A 13618-nucleotide genomic window follows, 5' to 3' on the forward strand; every position below is an offset into this window, starting at 1 on the left:
AGAGACCCATGAGACACGGCGGTGGACGGCGATTTAACAGGGACCGGTAAATATCGCCGATGCCGGGGGCTCAGGACACCAGCACCTGGCCCCCAGCGACGGAGAGGTGAGTGTCATTTTTTCATTGCGGCAGCAGCAAATAAGAGGTATTTATGGAGCATCTTATGGGGCAGCATTAACCCTTGTGCAGCAGCATATGGGGGGTATTTATGGAGCATCTTATGGGGCAACATTAACCCTTGTGCAGCAGCATATGGGGGTATTTATGGAGCATCTTATGGGGCAGCATTAACCCTTGTGCAGCAGCATATGTGGGGTATTTATGGGGCAGCATTAACCCTTGTGCAGCAGCATATGGAGGGTATTTATGTAGCATCTTCTTGGACCACCATTAACCCTAGGTTTATACGCGAGTCAATAAGTTTCCCATTTTTTTGTGGCAAAATTAGGGGGGTCGGCTTATACACGAGTATATACGGTAGATTTACTGTCTATGCTATATTGGACTCTGTATTAAGCACCACAAGTGTAGAAACCGCCCTCACCACTGTTGTTCTAATTCACAACTGTAGTGCTGACTATATTAAGTTTATCTCTATTATTATAGCTTTCTACCAATCTATAAAGATTTGCTCCTATTTCTCCAAAATGCAACATGTTCAAATTGCCAAAGATAATTAAAAAATAAAGTCTTACTCTTTTCTAACAGAGTAGCTGGAAAACTCTGGGTATGTGCATTTGTTCTGGAAACACTACCTTTTTTTTTTTTTTTTTTTTTTTTTTCGTGAAGCATTTTTTTAGCTTTTTCTTAATCATTTTCTGATATGTGTTTGACCGCTTGCGCTTTTTTTTTGTGGGTTTGTGTATTTCAAGCACTTTTAGGGCATTTTATTTTTTTGATGGTGTTTTCTAGAATTTTTTTTTAGCTTTAATTAGAAATGAAGAAAGCTCTAGTGGTTTTCAAGCAAAAACATTGGTAGAACGTACAAAAAGACTCCTGAACGTCTTGATTCTCTTTTGAGCCTTCCCATTGACTTGTATTGTAACACCTGAAGAATGGCCTGGTCATTTCTTTCAACCGCTTGGTGCCTTTGGAAAACTGACTCGATTGAAATGCACTCAAAAACCTGAATATATGGACAGGAAGTTTGCTTTATGTAAGAATGCATATATGTTCAATGTTTTGAGTTTGAGTGGATCCGCCTGAAAATGACTTTTTAGCGCATACTCTTACAGGTCATCACTAGGTTGACCATCAGCTTTAGGCCACGTTCACAAGTTCGGTATTTGGTCAGTATGTTACTTCAGTATTTTTAAGCCCAAACCAGGAGTGGGTGATAAATCCAGAACTGGTGACGGGTTTATAATATACTTTTCTGCTGATTGTTCCACTGCTGGTATTGGATTACAGAATCTGAGGTAAAATACTGACCAAATACTGAACGTGTGTTCATCTGTATTCGAGAGGAGAAAAACTATATTCTTTTAAATTCTGTCTGTGAACTGAAATTTTAGTCTCGGTGCACATTTAGCTCCCACTATACATGGTAAAACATATTTGGGCTCAGTGCAGGAAACAAACAAAAGTGGCCTCCATCGGGGTGGTATGAGCTGACCCACCTTTTCATGCTTTCCTTTATATTGGGCCAGACAAATTACAAAGTGCCAGCATATACAGTTATTAAGTAAAGTAGAAAAATACCTAAGATCATCAATGCCCTGCATGATCAAAAATCCGTCGTAGCCATTTCCTCGTTTTCACTCATTCTGGCCATAGAGCCAATATGGATGTGTAGCCTTGATAAAATTGTAATGTAATAAAATGGCAACTTGTTTTAGTATAGTAAACTCTTTAAGATTGTGTTTTCCCTTCATGGATGAAGAAGTGCCCACAAATGGGACCTGATTCAGTGTCTCCAGAGGGAACAGGTCGTTTGGGAAAGCTGTGAAGCTGCTCGGTACACCATAGATCATCTGCTTGGCTTTTATGTAGGTGACTTGGGAATCTTTTACAACGTCTGCTTCCCATGTCCCTATAAAGTGGCTGTGGGGACCAAAGGACATTAAGTGAACAAAGTCCCAGTCAGTGTGAAGCTAATAGGCACTGTCACGTACCCGAGCGCCCTCCCCTCTTCTGATGCTATAATCTCCATCTGCCAATCATCCACTTTGTCTTTAGTATGTGAACTGTCTCTGAGAGAGGACCCTACCCTTCCACCCACCCAACAGATGGTGTGTGGATTACTAAAGCTGGCGGATCAGGGGTGGGGGCAGTGCAGAAGCACCTGCTGTTTGGGCTGCTGCCTCATTCACAATCTCTTGTTATGTCCACGAGACCTGCAGCATATCCATTATTCACCCATGTTTGCCAGTCAATGAGAAGAGCTGAGCAGCGAAGAAAGGGGGGGCCATAACCAGCCGATCAGGACACTTCTCTTTTATACGGCAAGGAGGAACCTATTCTAACCCCCTGCTAAAAGGAAGGCCGGAACAAAGAGACCCTACACAAAACAGAGGGGATTCCCAGGGTCCGTTAGACATGTTGTTCCCTGATAGGAGCAAGAAGTTTTGTTTTTTGTTTTTTTACAAATTTAAATAATGCAGTGAGGTAAAGTGTGCGGCGCTCCCACCGTCACATGGACTAGAACAGGAGGGATTCGGGAAAGCTACAACACAAGTACACTACAAGCAAGTACATTTTTTTGGTTTGTAAAAAAAAAACACATGAATTGTATCTAACATTTTACAGTCATACTTTAGCTGACATTTTTGGCAAGCAATTTTTTTCCATGCATTTTTCAAAACATCACACTTAGAACATACAACATTAATATAAAAAAAACAAAACACTGACCCCAAAAAAATGCACCAAAAACGATTAAAAAAAACCTACAATCTAAAATCTTACACTTTTAGTCCATAGATGACAATGAATTGAATTTATAAAAGTTTGCGTTTCATATTCATGTGATCACATTGCACAAACCGTTTCTGGAAACTTCTCCCATGTGATGTTTTCTGGACATTTGTCCCTAAGGTTTTTTTTTTAAAAGACCCTTTTCTGCTAAATTTTTTATGCACTTTTTTTTTTTTTTTAAAAGCATTAAGCAATAAGACTAGCGTTTTGTTGAGGCAAAACTCTTAGGGTATGTGCACACGTTGCGGATTACCCTGTGGATTTTTCCGCGTGGATTTGGCTAAATCCGCAGGTAAAATGACCTGCGTTTTACCTGCGGATTTCCCCTGCGTTTTGACATTGCGGATTCCTATAATGGAGCAGGTGTCAAAACGCAAGTTGTTTTCACACACACAGAGAAGAGGAAGAGCCTTTTTAAGCGTTTTCTGAATAATTTTTCAATTTTTTTATTTTAGAATGGACCCACTTAAAAAAAAAAAATATATAAAAAAGCCTGGAAAAACATGTGTGAACATGCCCCAAAGAAGACCTAATTCAAGGTCACTGTTTTCACAGCAGCACTGTCCGTGAGGATATGCCATAAGTATTGGTTTATGAAAGATCTATTTGTTAAAATCCAACACTGCATTTTTTATAAGGTTTTATTGTTTTGCTGGTATGTTGTAGATATATGTCATTTTATGCTGGTTAGTTCGGAGTTGGTCAGTCAGGAAAGGGGTGGACTAAAGATGATGATGATGATGATGATGAGACATAATTCAAGGTCACTGTTTTCACAGCAGCACTGACTGTGAGGATATGCCAGAAGTATTGGTTTATGAAAGATCTATCTGTTACAATCCAACAATGCATTTTTTATAAGGTTTTATTGTTTTGCTGGTATGTTGTAGATATGTCATTTTATGCTGGTTCAGAGTTGGTCAGTCAGGAAAGGGGTGGACTAAAGATGATGATGATGATGATGAAACATAAGCCTAGAGTTTAATCTCCCCTCCCTAGAATTAGCATGTGTCATTGTATCTCCTCACGTAGGTCTATGGTTTCTCTGCTGGACACTGTGTGGGATTGGTCTGATAACTGACGTGACCACTAATTCTCACACGTCCATTGTGTATCCTGATTTCGAGCCTTCCTTTTAAGGAGCATCTGTGCCTCTGCTTCTTTTGTGAGCAGCCATGTAACTACACAGTACATATGTGCATGTATTCACCAGAGCCACAGCTGGATGATGACAGGCGAGGGGAGCATTAACATATCAATTATTCAGTCATTACATAGAAGTTGTTTCTCTGATTACGCCCATCATTTCTGAGTATAGCCGGTAGTATGAAGGCCATAAAGTAGTAACCCTATCCCATACATTTCTGGCATATGGAATGAAACATAAAGGGAGAAGATACAGATTAGATATTAGAAAAAACTTTTGGGCAGTGAGGGTGATCAATGAGTGGAGCCAGCTGCCACGAGAGGTGGTGAGTTCTCCTTCAGTGGAAGTCTTCAAACAGAAGCTGGACAGACATCTGTCAGAGATGGTTTAGTGATTCCTGCATTGAGCAGTGGGTTGGACATGATGACCCCGGAGGTCCCTTCCAACTCTATCATTCTATGATATCCGCAGAAGGCAGCAACTCGCCAAGCTTGTTATAGCCGAAACATTGCTTGTTGGACTAATACAGCATAAGTCAGGCTAACGTTGTAGCTGGAACGTCGTTGACTTATACACCTTTTGAAGTGCTGCCTCCTTTTTATTATTTCTGCTCTTGTATGGCAGTCTGTCTTGGATTTTCTAGCAAGAGGCGTTCTACTGGAGTAATGCTTCACAAGCCAGGACTTGGAGGGCTGTTCATACATGTATAGCATAATCCACTACTAGGACTGAAACCTAACCCCAAGAAGAAGGCCCCCATCTCTCGTGTGCTGTCCTTTCCATTCCCCAAATCTGTGCATATCCAAGAGGGAGGGACCAAATCTGTCAGACGTTCATTGCATTTCCTGTAGTAGATGAAAATACCCCTCTTAAAGGGAATCTGTCACCCCTTTTTTGAGATATCATATAATGATATCATTCAATTGTGTGTCACATAAGGATTCTTTCTCTTAGTACTTTTGCTTCCCCCTGACCCCGCATCTTTCATGCATAAATACCTTGTTTATATGTATGTAAACTGCCACTGTCCGGTCCGCTGGGCGGGGCTTCTTCAACTGCTCCCCCCTCCCTGTCTTGCTCTACACAAGAAGAAATGCGTAGAGCAAGACAGGGAGGGGGGGGAGCAGGTGAGTAAGCCCCGCCCAGCGGACCGGACAGCGGCAGTTTACATACATATAAACAAGGTATTTATGCATGAAAGGTGCGGGGTCAGGGGGAAGCAAAAGTACTAAGAGAAAGAATCCTTATGTGACACACAATTGAATGATATCATTATATGATATCTCAAAAAAGAGGTGACAGATTCCCTTTAAGAGGGTCTGTCACCAGGTCAGGTGTTTTGCTCTTATTTTATTTCCACTGCTCTCCTTTTTGTTTTTATTTTTTAAATCCTCCAAACGGTTCCAGAGATATGGGCCTTTTTAGTTGATACCAATTTTGATGGTCCTTTCCAAAGGGGCATGGCCCAAAAAAAAAGTGCATTTTAGAAAGATTTGCCTTTTAATTAGTATGTCACATCTTTGGGCCATAATCTTACATCTACTCAAGCCAAGAGCAGCTTTTTCTGCTGTAATTTACACCTGTTTGTGGTACAAATTCTAGGAAATCTTGACAGGCTGGCCACTTTTGCTAACCTCATGTACTTTACAAAAAGGTAAAAAGTTGTACTATTTTTTTTCACAAAAAACGTGCAACATCTAAAGTCAGAAAGCTGGTGAAAAAGAAATCCTCAATCCGTTGCCATGTTTTTTGTTTTTTTTTAAACAAGTTGTAGAGCTTCTCATTATATAATGATTAAAGGGGTTGTCCACTTCTTAGACACTGATGGCCTAGCCTTAACGGAGTGGTGTGAAGCACATTTAATCTAATTTTTTTTCTAATAAACTTTAACTAAAAATTCCCTAGCCTTCCCTCACTAGAATATCTACCTGCTTTTTTTTCTATGTCCTCTTTGATGACACTTCATTTGAGAATTCCAGTACATGCTGGTGTACTGAAACGAAGCGTCATCAGGGGACAGATAGATAGCAGTTAGTGTAGTGAGGGAAGTATAGGGAATTTTTAACTAAATTCGGAAAAAAATTAATTATGACATTAAATAGGCATTTAGGATTAAAATTAATTTGTGTTTCGGACCACCCCTTTAAGATATGTCAGCTATATCAGATCGGTGGCGGTATGACTCTACCCTTCCACCCTTAGGACACAATCACACATTGGCTACATATCAGAGTGATTGGAAGTTGAGCTGAAGTACCCGACAAGGGCCACGATACAGTGTACAGAGCCATGCTGTCCTGACTCCACGCCACTGCAAACAGCTGGTTGTTGGGGGTGCCAGAGTCGTGCATGTAGGTGACCTATCCTGAGTATGGGTCATCAGTATCTAAAAAGTGGACAACCCTTTTAGATCTTATTTGTGGGAAACTGGAAATGCCTTAAAGAAAGCAAGGGTTAAATAGTTTTTCATGTGACTGGTTTGTAGAGAACTGACCTTGATAGATATACCGTCATTACTAATTAATAACTCATTACTGACTTTTACTCTTCCTGCCTTTTTTGACTGACCTTCTCCTTCTAAAACAGCAATTTATCTGCAATAAAAAGCCTTTGGCCTCTATTCAGCCATTTCTTAGATTTACCAGAAACACATGTAACTGATGCCCAATAGGTGCAGCGGTTGTATTTCTGGTGGAGCCCTCACCCAACTTCACCAGAGGGCTGAAAGACCGTTATGTGTCAGAAATGATGTGTGACGAGGAAAGCATGCCGATCAGTAGACTGGAATAGGTGGGTGGTGATCTCTAAGATTCTCTTTAACGGATGACATATGGGTTCTATATCCTAATGGCTACGGTCACTGTAGAGATGCTACAACAGTCTGAAAACAGCTACAGTCATGGCCAAAAGTATTGACACCCCTGCAATTCTGTCAGATAATACTCAGTTTCTTCCTGAAAATGATTGCAAACACAAATTCTTTGGTATTATTATCTTCATTTAATTTGTCTTAAATGAAAAAACACAAAAAGAATTGTCCTAAAGCCAAATTGGATATAATTCCACACCAAACATAAAAAAGAGGGTGGACAAAAGTATTGGCACTGTGCGAAAAATCATGTGATGCTTCTCTAATTTGTGTAATTAACAGCACCTGTAACTTACCTGTGGAACCTAACAGGTGTTGGCAATAACTAAATCACACTTGCAGCCAGTTGAAATGGATTAAAGTTGACTCAACCTCTGTCCTGTGTCCTTGTGTGCACCACATTGAGCATGGAGAAAAGAAAGAAGACCAAAGAACTGTCTGAGGACTTGAGAAACCAAATTGTGAGGAAGCATGAGCAATCTCAAGGCTACAAGTCCATCTCCAAAGACCTGAATGTTCCTGTGTCTACCGTGCGCAGTGTCATCAAGAAGTTTAAAGCCCATGGCACTGTGGCTAACCTCCCTAGATGTGGCCGGAAAAGAAAAATTGACAAGAGATTTCAACACAAGATTGTGCGGATGTTGGATAAAGAACCTCGACTAACATCCAAACAAGTTCAAGCTGCCCTGCAGTCCGGGGGTACAACAGTGTCAACCTGTACTATCCGTCTGCGTCTGAATGAAAAGGGACTGTGTGGTAGGAGACCCAGGAAGACCCCGCTTCTTACCCCGAGACATAAAAAAAGCCAGGCTGGAGTTTGCCAAAACTTACCTGAAAAAGCCTAAAACATTTTGGAAGAATGTTCTTTGGTCAGATGAGACAAAAGTAGAGCTTTTAGGGCAAAAGCATCAACATAGAGTTTACAGGAGAAAAAAGAGGCATTCAAAGAAAAGTACACGGTCCCTACAGTCAAACATGGCGGAGGTTCCCTGATGTTTTGGGGTTGCTTTGCTGCCTCTGGCACTGGACTGCTTGACCGTGTGCATGGCATTATGAAGTCAGAAGACTACCAACAAATTTTGCAGCATAATTTAGGGCCCAGTGTGAGAAAGCTGGGTCTACCTCAGAGGTCATGGGTTTTCCAGCAGGACAATAACCCAAAACACACTTCAAAAAGCACTAGAAAATGGTTTGAGAGAAAGCACTGGAGACTTCTAAGGTGGCCAGCAATGAGTCCAGACCTGAATCCCATAGAACACCCGTGGAGAGATCTAAAAATGGCAGTTTGGAGAAGGCACCCTTCAAATATCAGGGACCTGGAGTAGTTTGCCAAAGAAGAATGGTCTAAAATTCCAGCAGAGCATTGTAAGAAACTCATTGATGGTTACCGGAAGCGGTTGGTCGCAGTTATTTTGGCTAAAGGTTGTGCAACCAAGTATTAGGCTGAGGGTGCCAATACTTTTGTCCGGCCCATTTTTGGAGTTTTGTGTGAAATGATCAATGTTTTGCTTTTTGCTTCATTCTCTTTTGTGTTTTTTCATTTAAGACAAATTAAATGAAGATAATAATACCAAAGAATTTGTGTTTGCAATCATTTTCAGGAAGAAACTGAATATTATCTGACAGAATTGCAGGGGTGTCAATACTTTTGGCCATGACTGTAGGTAATCTTGTTACTAGATGAATGGCAATCCTGCAGTATATACAGTGGGATTACACATTGCATTCTCCTGATTCATATGTCACACCATGTATGAGGCACGCTTTCCATGCGGCTCTGTGATCTGTAGCATGTGATAAAGCTTGGTAGAAGTAGCTGCTATCTCTTCATCTGAGGAAAATGTGACTCTAGCCACAAAGTTGAACTCAACTTTCCTTAATAACTGGTGCTAGTATACCCACCGTATCCCCTGATACTTCGTATTATTCTGTGTGTGTATACCAATCAGCCGTAACATTAAAAGCACCTGCTCAATATTGTGTAGGGCAACTTCAATAATTCTGTCCTGTCGAGACATGGTCTCCACAAAGCCTCTGAAGGTGTTCTTTGGTATGTGGCACCAAGAAATTACCAACACATCCTTTAAAGAGAACCTATCAGGTCCCCGTACCATCACCATATGATTACATTGGCCAATTCCTGGATTGCAGCAAAGTCCTTGATGTCCCTGATGATCGTTCATAGCACCCTTGTACAATGCATTCTCCAAGAGCCATGCTCCATATGCTAATCAGCTAGGAATAGTCCACTGGGACGTTTCTTCCCCAGGCTAATTTGGCCTCCGGTCCTGAGAACAAGTCTTCTTCAATGTCCCGGTCATTTCTTCAGTGTAGAACATCTCGCGCATGAGAAAGTGGTAGAGCTTCATCAATAGGGGCACCCAAAGGCACAGAAACTCAAGAAAATCATCACATTAATAAATGTCCTACTGCGCATTTTATCAGGCTGTGCTTTTACAATCCTAAATCCTGACCCTTTATCATGTAAAATGGTTCTGTGAGGCTGTAAGTGGGCCGGGCACCAGTGAGTCTGGGTTGAGAAGGAAAAACTGGGAAAAAAAACAAGTAATGGTGGTCTGTTTGATACCAAACAAGGGCAATGTGGACCCTTCTCTGGGTTTAGTGTTTAGAATGGAGATCTATCCATCCTCCATGATGACATTCTATATTCTAAGAAAGAAATGTGTATTTCACAAACTGACTTTCCAAATACCATCATCCCTTCTGGTTATATTGAATGTACCATTTACAACGGACGTCACTGACCGCAATGATGATGGACTGGATGGAGGCGCCATTTAACTTTTCTATCTCTATAATGTACTGAGAATAAAATCTATTAAGCATTTAGTTCTTTCTCCAGAAATTTGCTGCTCTTTCTCTTCATCTTTCATTTGTGCTCAGAACAATTGGTGGAACCTTGTATATTCGGGCGATTTTTAGGGTGTATGATTGATGGCGGGTCCAGCAAAAATGCTGCGTACAACTTGCACTTTTTTGACACTCTTTACATGCTTTTTTCACAGTGTCTTTCACCCATTCATTTGGGTTTTACAAATGTTTAACCATTTCTGAGTCATTGGAACAGGAATTTGTAGCTTTTGTGGCTTGTCCAAATTTAGTATATATGTGGGAGAGCTTGGTATCGTTACGGCAGTTCTCAGGGCTACGACTTGTAAAGTATGACATGACTTCAAAAGCTTTTAACTATAAAGTTAAACTTTGGAGGTTCATATTCACTGATTACAAGGCAACAATTGTTCTGAACCATTGATCCATCAAGTCTATTGGAAGTCCTATAACTTTTTTAGACCATAAATAAGGATTTTGTGCCTAGTCCAGAATAAACCTTCCCGGTTAGTCTGTCCTAGTGATTGATGCCCTATTATGGAAAGTTGGCAGTAAACTGAAAACGTATACATGTCCTGTAAAGAAGCCGAGATCAAATACGTTGTGTGCACTGTGGATTTTAATTATTAGCGTAACACATGGAAATCGCATAGAAGAAAATCTATCTGTAAAAACAAATGACATACTGTATTTTCCACCGCAGTCCTCCGAGGACACGTCAGCTAGTAGTAATAATTTTGATATTTAGTTTAAGGATAATGAGGAATGTAGTAGTTGTATTCCAAGCTTATGACATAGTGGCAGTATGGGGCGCCTCTTGGTATTTTGTGTGGGCACTTGGATTGTAGTGGCAGCTGTTAGCTGAAGTTATGGCCTTGGTTTGGGGCGTCATATTCAGCTGAAACATTGCCAAGATGGTGGCGTTCTTGTGTGATTTGTTCTAGGACGCCAGTATCAGCTCAGTGTAATCACAACCCTGCTTTTCAGCTTTAGATCCATTATTTGGTGTACGTTTACTAGTTGTAGCTTATTGGGGGCACCAATACACTCACCCAAATATCCCCCTAGAACGGAATGTCTCTGATGGCAACTTATCTAGGAGAGCGAAAGGATTGGCAGTCCAAAATCAGACATGCCGGATCCTAATTTCCCCAAACGTCATCTGTTGAAGGAGAATCGGGGGCCTCCATACACATAAGACTGCTGGCCAAACTCGTTGATATTTGACGGGCTTAGCCTAATGTTTGTGGGTGTGGAGGGATTTAGTCTTCAAAATAGAATATACAATGCAATTAAGTCTGGAGTTATAACCTAAGATGCTTGTAGTTCTGTAACCCTAACTCAAGATTAAACTCTGCATTGCATGTCCTGACATGTTTCCCTCTTCGTCATCCCCTTACAATTTTTGGGTTGCTGATGAGTCCTTTCCCACCCGCTGTCACTCCACATTAGGCTTTGGCACATTTTTATTTTTAATAGTGAGTCATTGCTCTGTTTCTCTAACATAGTCAGTTTCCCCAGCTCTGCGCTGGCAGCTCTGATCCCACGTCACTACATATCCCGAGCCTGTGTATAGGAACCTGCGTGTCACTAGGGCATACGCTAACGGTTAACACCTTGTGGAGCCCGCCAGCCAACACTGAGCTTGCCACTGATAATATTCCACATTGGAGCTTTTTGATATCAGTGTTATGATGAAGTCAAAATATCACCACTTACTATCTCTTCATAAGATTGATTTTTGTCAAAATTTTACCATTATAAACTGACATGAAAATAAATATAATTAATTTACATTCCAATATTTTTGTCGCTTCTATAAAAATGGGCCTGATGCATGATGGGTGTCATTAGTAAACCATACCTCCGACCGGTTCTTGTTTTTTTTTTATGGGATTATAATCTTAAAGATTATGGGGTGAGGATTATACAACTGTTCCCCAGAGAGGGCATTACTTGGAGGGAGGTTGGGTGTTTCTTGGTAAGATAAGGACAGGATTACAAAAAGTCCCACAAATGGGTATTCAGGTGTTTTAGAGGCATGGCATCCGCATATGCTGTAGAACGACTCCACATGTCAATTTCTATAGCAGATTATACCCATTTCTATGTAGAGGGTGAAACCTCTTATAAATATGGCTTATTAAAAATCTACACAGATCAGAAACTAGTTATTACGTAGGTTTTCAGGGGTTCACAACAGTATTTGTCTTGTCCAAATCTCATTTGGCTGTGAGTTCACCTTTCATGAATTACATCCGTAACAAATATTGGGGAACACATTGGAAAAAGGGTTAATTATTGTGTTCCTGCATACATAGGTCCCTGAAGGGGGTATTTACAGCATAAATAGATATCTTATCGGCAGGAAATACCCTCACTGGTTACAAAGTGATGGTTTGACCGCTAGGACCTGCGGACTGATGGAGGCACAAGTCCTAGTGTAGTGATGATGAATTTGTATATGGCTTGCTAGTTTCCTGGCAGAACTAGGCTACTGGAAGAGGCAGTAAAAAACAGTGCGTCTCCAATGCTGACCCTTCCTTTTCGGGATCTGCTGGGGTTAATCTGTAGATAATAGATATATAGAGAAAAATGACTATTTGCCCAATTGTTAGTAGCTAAATAAAAAAAACGCTATCTGAAACAATACCCCACAATAACAAGTGGGCACATGTTCTGCAATTTTTGTAATTTTTGGCTCATCTTGGAAAACCCAACGACTATATTTCTCTTAATTCTGTGAAATATATTGAGAGACCACATGGTTTCCATTCAGAAGCCTTGTCTATTTATGGCCACTTTTCTCGGCAGACGTGTATGTAAGGAAGGGATCATTTCAGTTACTAAATTAGAATTCATTGGCCAAAATTAATCGGGCCACATATTTTGCATGTCAGAACGTGGGTTTAAAAACAGCTGTTGCCCCAGGGAACAGATCTGTTTTTGGTACACAGACCAAATATATGTTCTGAAGGCTACAGAAAGGATGGTCAGCCTGCTCACTCCAACCGACAAAGCACGCTGGAAATTATGGTTAAACAGCTGGAGAACCACTAACCCTGTTTTAGAACGTCTGTTTTTACAGTCCAAATTTGCCTTTAAGTAAAATGTTTTATATGGCCTAATGTATGTAATAGTTTGTCTGATCGCTGCTGATCATTAAAGTGGAATATTGCTCTCAAATCTAAAGTGCTAAGTGTTGGTAGAATAATTAAAGGGAATGTGACATCAGCTCCCCCATCTGAGAGCAGCATGATGTAGAAGCAAAGACCCCGATTCCAGCATTGTATCACTTACTGGGCTCCAGAATTGATAAAATCACTGTTTTATCTGCTGCAGATCTACCAGTTCTTTGAATGCTGAGCTCTGTATAACCCCGCCCACACCCCTGCCAATCAGTGGAGAGGGCGTGGTTGGGCTACATGGTGGTAGGCCAAGTAGTCCTCTAGTAGTATTTTCTTCCTGATTAAAACTGTGATTGTACCAAAGCACAGCAAGCATCCCAGTAAGTGACACATCGCTGGAATCGGGGTTTCTGTCTCTTCTCCCAGATTCCTTTTTTACCCATTACTTTCAGTGGTTGTTAGAAACTGTTCCACCAAAAATGTTACATTTGTAAATCTGAGTATGACCACTAAAATACCTTAGTTGGGTGAAAGTTCTTTTTTATGGGACAAAACTGTGCATAATTTCTGAAAAATAGTAGGAGATGCTCACAGAAATTGATAAGATTGTAAATGGCTCCTATTTTTGCCTAAAATTCAGAACATATGAAATTTTAAAATATATTGACATGAAGAGTATGTAGACAAAAAAATGAAGGAAAATAAAT

At 40.7% G+C, this 13618-nt stretch overlaps 1 protein-coding gene across 1 annotated transcript in view; it reads left to right on the forward strand.

The window, feature by feature from the left end:
• ERGIC1 (endoplasmic reticulum-golgi intermediate compartment 1) overlaps positions 1-13618 on the forward strand; it is a 110959-nt gene that overhangs the window by 91118 nt on the left and 6223 nt on the right. The window lies entirely within an intron of this gene.

This window comes from Dendrobates tinctorius, unplaced genomic scaffold (genome assembly GCF_039654945.1).
Source record: "Dendrobates tinctorius isolate UK_male_01 unplaced genomic scaffold, ASM3965494v1 ptg000043l, whole genome shotgun sequence".
Classification (NCBI taxonomy): domain Eukaryota; kingdom Metazoa; phylum Chordata; class Amphibia; order Anura; family Dendrobatidae; genus Dendrobates; species Dendrobates tinctorius.